The sequence below is a fragment of the Nuphar pumila genome, chromosome 6, assembly GCF_984573655.1.
Source record: "Nuphar pumila chromosome 6, dmNupPumi1.hap1.1, whole genome shotgun sequence".
Taxonomy (NCBI): Eukaryota; Viridiplantae; Streptophyta; class Magnoliopsida; order Nymphaeales; family Nymphaeaceae; genus Nuphar; species Nuphar pumila.
The window spans coordinates 11,866,827-11,873,825 of NC_143254.1; the positions used below are offsets into that span (position 1 = coordinate 11,866,827).

General features: G+C 44.4%; 1 pseudogene; it reads right to left on the minus strand.

The window, feature by feature from the left end:
* Positions 1 to 459: 459 nt before the first annotated feature.
* On the minus strand, positions 460 to 2,145 carry LOC149833968 (cytochrome P450 710A1 pseudogene; annotated as a pseudogene).
* Positions 2,146 to 6,999: the final 4,854 nt, after the last annotated feature.

Sequence of the window (6,999 nt, forward strand, 5' to 3'; positions counted from 1 at the left end):
ATTATAGGCCCTTGATTTTTTAAACTTTATAAAAACATATCCATGAATCTGAATCAAATGCACCAAGAACCGATTCCTATAAAAACCAGCGCATAGATCACATCTCCAGCTAAGGTCAGAATTTCGAAAAAACACTGAAAATCCGATAAATGTTTTTTATTGGGTAGGTTTGGGAGGTTTTCTATTGGGAATGTTTTCATTTTCCTTCCAACAGCTTATAGCTTGGCTCACCAAAATATGCAGTAGAACCATAGGGTGTGTTTTGCAGATTATCAGGCGCCTATAATCCCGGTGGATTAGGATTAGGGCAGGATAATGCGTACCATTGTCACAAAAATAGATCTCTTTTTGTTTTTTTTTGTTTAAATCTAAAATAAACTACACAACAAAAGAATATTACCAATCTATACAACCAACCACCCTCCTCAACGACAACAAAAAAGAAAAAAGAAAAACTAATGAACATTAAGAAACAAAAGAAACAAAAGAAAATGAATCCCTAACCAAGCAGTGACTACTAAAAACAAGCCTGACAATCTTCCCGACACCGCTTTAAAAGCCACTTGGAAGAAGACTATTCAATTTAACACTTCCCCATTAATTCTAGACATGCCCTTTTTTCTCCTTACAACTGGCAGCAAGATCATCCACGACCTTGACGCTTCGGTGTGTCGTACAAAATGTTGTTGACTTAACGAGCTTTTTGCGTGGGGAGAGATAGACCGTACAGTCGTCCCTTGGTGCGATGGTGGGCTTGTAGGCGATGTCGTCGCACCCGTCGGTCCGAGCCCTCTTGAAGTCGCACTGGGTCACGAACAGAGAGATGAACAGCACCAGGTGGTTCAAGGCGTACCGCTGGCCCACGCATTGGTGGGGCCCGGACCCGAACATCAGCCAATTGCACTTGAACACCTCATCCTCCCTTCGCTCCTCCGAAAACCGGTCTGGGTCGAACCGATCCGGATCCAAGAACCCCTGGAAGGCAGCCTCGTAGAGCGATGGGAATAGGATCGTGCCCCGCGGCACCGTGTAGCTGTCAGATATCGGGAAGTCGCAGGCGGCGATGTGCGGCACGAGCGTCGCCGGAGGCCGGAACCGGACCACCTCCTTGGCCACCATCCGGGTATAGGTCATGGCCGCGATCTGGTCGGGGGAGACGAACGCGTCTGGGTCGGATAAGATCCGGGCCTGTTCGGCGCGGACACGGGTGAGGACGTCAGGGTGCGACTCGAGCATGGACACGGCCCAGAGGAGGGAGGAGGTGGAGGCGTCCTGGGCGGCGAATAGGAAGTCGAAGACGTGTCCGCCGACCTCGCGATCGGTCGGGCCCTGGGCGATGATGTCCTGCATCCAGAAGTCAATGAGGCACTCGGGTTGGATCCCAGAGGACATCCTGGCCCGGCTGAGGGCGGCGCAGCCGGCGAGGGTGTCGACGATGCGGGAGACGGCGAGGCGGGCGCGGCGGAAGGCGAAGCCGGGGAGGTCGACGGGGAGGGCCATGAGGCCGGAGTTGAAGAGGGCGTAGTCGGAGTTGAACCGGGTTCGAGCCTCGAGGGAGAGGTAGGGACCGACGAAGACGGTCTGGGAGGTCTCGAGGTTCATGTCGCGGCAGAGGAGCCGGAGAGGGGTGGGCTCGGTCTGGGGGTCATGGGCGAGCCAGGAGCGGAGGTGGGCGCGGACGACGGACTGCTGGGCGGCGAGGTAGGAGGAGAGGGCGGGAGGGGTGAAGTTTGGGGCGATGCTGCGGCGGAGGTCCTTGTGCTCCTGGTCGGTGAGGTAGATGAGGTTGTGGTCGCCGAAGAGCTTCTTGCCAAAGGGGTGGCCGATGAGGTGGAGGACGCCCTGGCTGACGTTGGCGAAGACGCGGTGGGAGAGGTCGGCGTCGTGGATGAAGACCATGAAGCGGCCGAGGATGAAGTTGGCGGAGAGGCCGAGAGGGGAGGACCGGGCGAGGCGGGCCTGCTCGTCCCAGAAGCGGGTCGGGTTGAGGACTAGGTGGAGGGCGTTGCCAATGAATGGGAGGGTGAAGGCAGGCCCGGTGATGGAGGACTTCTTCCGGGTGTAGGCCAGGTGGTGGACGGCGAAGTGGAGGAAGAGGAAGAGGAGGAGGACGTCCGTCGGGGTCAGGCCCAGGAGGGTCTCCATATAGAGGGTATGGAGGAAGGGTGCTGGATCCGTGGAGAGAAGGGTGCTTTGGATAGAGGGGATGGGGTTTTCTGGGGATTATGGGGAGGTGGGTATGGAGGAAGGGGGTGGGGTTTCGTTGGGATGGGGTGGTGGAGTGAGTGGGGTTATAGTGTTGAGAGACGGTGGAGTTAAACGGTCACTCTGTATACAAAGTGTTTTTTATTTTTTTTATTAAAAAAAGGTCACAGTTGAAGGAAACAACGACGTATAGCATTCATTCACGATGTTCGGATGAGCAGAATGCTCATTTTCAAAATGAGCTGATTTGCTTCCCTGTGCGGAAGAAGACAAACGCCAAGTAGAGAGGAGTTTGCAGAATCGGGGAATACTGTGGCCTTGGTTGCTTCTCTGTACACACGAGAGAGAGAGAGAGAGAGAGAGAGAGAGAGTTTAATTTTAGAAAAATAATGTAATAGACAAAAAAGGAAGGTGCAGCATTTTTATGTTCGTTAGTAATTGCTTCTTCTTTTTTCAAAAGTTCGCGTCTGTATGATTCAGCATTGCTTCAGTGTTATTCTAAAATGACTAACATGTCCTGGAGGGTGCCTGGGTTAGAAATTTGGTTGAGCCATGAGGCCTAGAAAGGGTTTATTTGGCGTAGAAACCAACTTGCTTAGCTAAATTGATACGAACCCAAATAGTTGCGAAGACTTGCTTGGTTAAACCCTCAATCTTAACCCAACTGGGTGATGTTGGTTCCATTTTGTTTCCATATAATATGCTTCCAACCAACAAGAGTAGGCGTTTTTGTAGGACATGAGCCGTGAGGAGTTCTTCATGTCACCATTTTTGTTACCAAATTTGACAGGCTACTCTGTCATTCTTTCATGAAGGTGAGGGTTGTGTTGGTACAATCTAAGTATAGAAATAGAAATCCACTCATAAACACTTATCTCAGAAGCCAAAAGAGAGAAGAAAAAACAAATCAAACGAGACAGTGTTCAAATTATGCAAAGAATAGAAATTTGTCATAAGAATTCAGCCATCTGGCAGTGCATTCAGTACATTAGAATAAAAATGAAACAGAGAAAGAGAGAGAAGAGAATTGTCACAAGAACAAACGAAGACGAAGAAGGCAGCAAGGGGGACCTTTCCATCACAATGTTCGGCTGGATTTTAGAGGGTCATGTGCCGTTTCTTTTATCCCCCATCATCTCTGACCAACATGCAGTTGGACCCTTAACCATGGGAGTATATAGGAATAGAACCCACTTTTTTAGTTGGACCCTTGACCATGGGACTATAGTTATAGGACCCACATTCTTAGAGACGGCCAAGTAAATCACAACCGTCGATCACAGCGTGATCTCACAAACTCGCTGACCTAATCACAACCATTCAAAGGTCCGCATGGGGCCCACAGCTTTAGCATCTTGTGCTCACTCAGCCCAATAAAAGCCTACAAACAACAACAACTACGCCTTCATCACAAAACAATTGGGGTCGGCGATATGTACCAACAAAGAAAATCATTCTGGGTCTTCCACATGAATCCTTCTCCTCCAATCATTTCTATCCAATGCCATGTCCTCGGTGAGGTTCAAAGCATTCATATCATTTCCTATCATCTTCATCCAAGTCTTCCTAGGCCTACTCTGACTTCTTTTAACTAATATATTTTCCCATTTCCTCATCCTTTTAACTGGAGCATCATTAGGCCTTCGCCGAATATGTCCAAACCACCTTAAAAGATTCTCTCTCATCTTATTTTCAATGGGTGCAACGTCTATCTTCTTACGTATCTCCTTGTTCCGAATCTTATCTTTTATTGTATTTTCACACATTCATCTAAGCATACGCATCTCATTTACACTCCTTTTTTGAATATGATGTCTCTTGGCAGCCCAACATTCTTAAAGCGGGCCTAATAGTCGTCCTATAAAACTTTTCTCTCAACCGCAATGGCATTCTACGATCGCACAACACTCCAGTTGCACTTTTCTATTTCATCCACCCAAACTTTATCCTATGATTTACATCTCCCTCAATTTCTCCATACTTTTGAATGATAGATCCCAAATATTTGAAACAGTCATCCACCGGTATTTCTTGCTCACCAAGCTTCACTACACTCACATCACTACTTCGTTGCTTACTAAACCGACATAACATATATTTTGTCTTACTCTTACTCAACTTAAAACCTCTTGCTTTCAACATCTGTCTCCATAATTCTAACTTAGCATTAACCTCAGTTCTAGACTCATCAATCAAAACAATATCATCAGCAAACAACATACACCACGGCACATTTTCTTGAATTAATCTTGTAAGCTCATCCATCACTATAGCAAATATGAAAGGGCTTAAAGTGGATCCTTGATGTAACCCAACCATTATAGGAAAATTGGTTGTCACCCCTCCACAAGTGTGGACATTGGTTACTACTCCTTCATACATATCTTTAATAATACTAATGCACTTGAGAGAAACACCTTTCTTCATCATTGTCCACCAGAGAACGTCCCTAGGTACTCTACTGTATGCCTTATCCAAATCAATAAAAGCCATATGCAAATCTTTGTTCCTCTCTCTATGTCTCTCAATAAGTTGTCTAAGAAGATGTATAGCTTCCATAGTTGATCTTCCAGGCATAAAACCATATTGATTCTCCGATATCATGACAATCTTCCTCAACCTAGACTCAATCACCCTCTCCTAAAGTTTCATAGTATGACTCATGAGTTTTATACCACGATAGTTTGTGCAATTTTGTATATCACCCTTATTCTTATATAGAGGCACCAAAGTACTCTTCCTCCACTCATTAGGCATCTTATTTGTCCGCCAAATCTTGTTAAAAAGATTTGTCAACCATTCTAAACCTTTCTCTCCCAAGCATTTTCAAGCCTCGATAGGTATACCATCTGCGCCAATTGCCCTTCTTGATTTCATTTTCTTCAAAGTCTCTGCAATTTCTTTCTTTTGAATCTTGCGCATGAAGTCACGATTTATCTCATGAAAATGAATGGAGAAGTATCCAAGATCCTGAGCATGACTTTCATTAAATAGCTTATCAAAATAATATTTTCATCTCTCCTTAATCTTCTCATCTTTGACTAAAACCCTTTGTGTTTCATCTTTGATACATCTAACCATACCCAGATCCCTCGATTTCCTATCTCTCATCTTTACAAACCTATAAATATCCTTCTCGCCCTCTTTGGTATTCAACTTGTCATAAACCTCCTTATATACCTTATCCCTTATGTTTCAAACTACTTTTTTAGCTTCCTTCTTTGCTATCATATACTTCTCCAAATTCTCATTATCACGACTCTTAGATTTTTATAACACTCTCTTTTAACCTTAATAGCTAATTTGACATCATCGTTCCACCATGATGTATCCTTACCTAGCGGTGCACCGCCTTTAGACTCACCCAATACCTCCTTAGCCATCTTTCTCATGCCACTCGCTATCTTATTCTACATTGATTCTGAATCCTCCTCGAGACACCAATCGGCTTTCTTAACTACCTGCTCTACAAACATTCCTTGTTTAGCTCCTTTCAGTGCCCACCACTTAATTCTAGGATCTATCCTATGTCTATCACTTTTGCGGCATTGTGTAATTCTAAGATCTAAAATTAAGACTCTATGTTGTGTAGCTACACTTTCTCTTGGTATAACCTTATAATCAATGCAAAAACCCCTATCTCTCTTTCTAAGTAGGAAAAAATCTATCTGACTCGTATTAACCCCACTTTTAAATGTTACTAGGTGAGACTCCTTCTTCCTAAATCAAGTGTTTGCTAAGATCATATCATAGGACAAACCAAAATCTAAAATCCTTTCTCCACTTTTGTTTCTTTCTCCTATACCATAGCCTCCATGGATACTCTCAAATCCATCCCTACTAATGCCTACATGTCCATTAAGGTCACCGACGATGAAAAACTTTTCTTCATAAGATATCCCTTGTACTACTCCGTCTAAATTTTCCCAAAAATTGATGCTTAATGGAATCATATAAACATACTTGTGGTGTATAAACACTAATAATATTAATAATATCCGTACCTAATACTAATTTAATAAGTAAAATTTTATCACCTTTCCTACGGACCTCAACTACATTATCTATAAACTCATGACTCATAACAATCCTTACTTCATTCTTATTCCTATTTATTTTTGTATACCAAATCTTATATCCCCAAGGTTTTATCACTTTTGCCTTCTCACATACCCATTTGGTCTCTTGTAGACATAAAATATCAATCTTTCTCCTACACATAACATCTACTAACTCTACCAACTTACCAGTTAAAGACCCTATGTTCCAAGTAGCTAACCTAATTTTATGGTCTTGGACTAACTTCTTTACCCCCACCCGCCCAATAAAGTGAGGGAACCCTTGCCTATTTGACACCACACCCGGGCGCCGGTGTGACGCATCGCTTCTGAGCGACGACCTAGCAACCCTTGTCCATTTATCACTGCCTACAGCACGTCGCTCAGTAGGGAACGCCCCAACAAAATTCTCATATTGGTTCATATTCATAAGGTATGATTAAGTTTTTATGTTGACTGTCATTGGCCTACCACAACCCTCCTCCTTTATTCGGGCTTGGGACCGGCAGTGTATAACTAAACAGTTATACACAGGCGGAGTTAGCCCAATAAAAGCCTAATGTAGAAAAACCTCAATGACCAAGAATGTCATGCTGAAGGCCCAGGTCCAAATCCCCTCCTTCACAAGGGGGCTTAAGAGATATCTGGTAGCGGTCTTGTCTTTAAAAAAAATGCTCTGAAAAATACCAACGGGGGGCTCCGCTTGTCTGTAGCAGACAGTTTACGTCACCTTGTG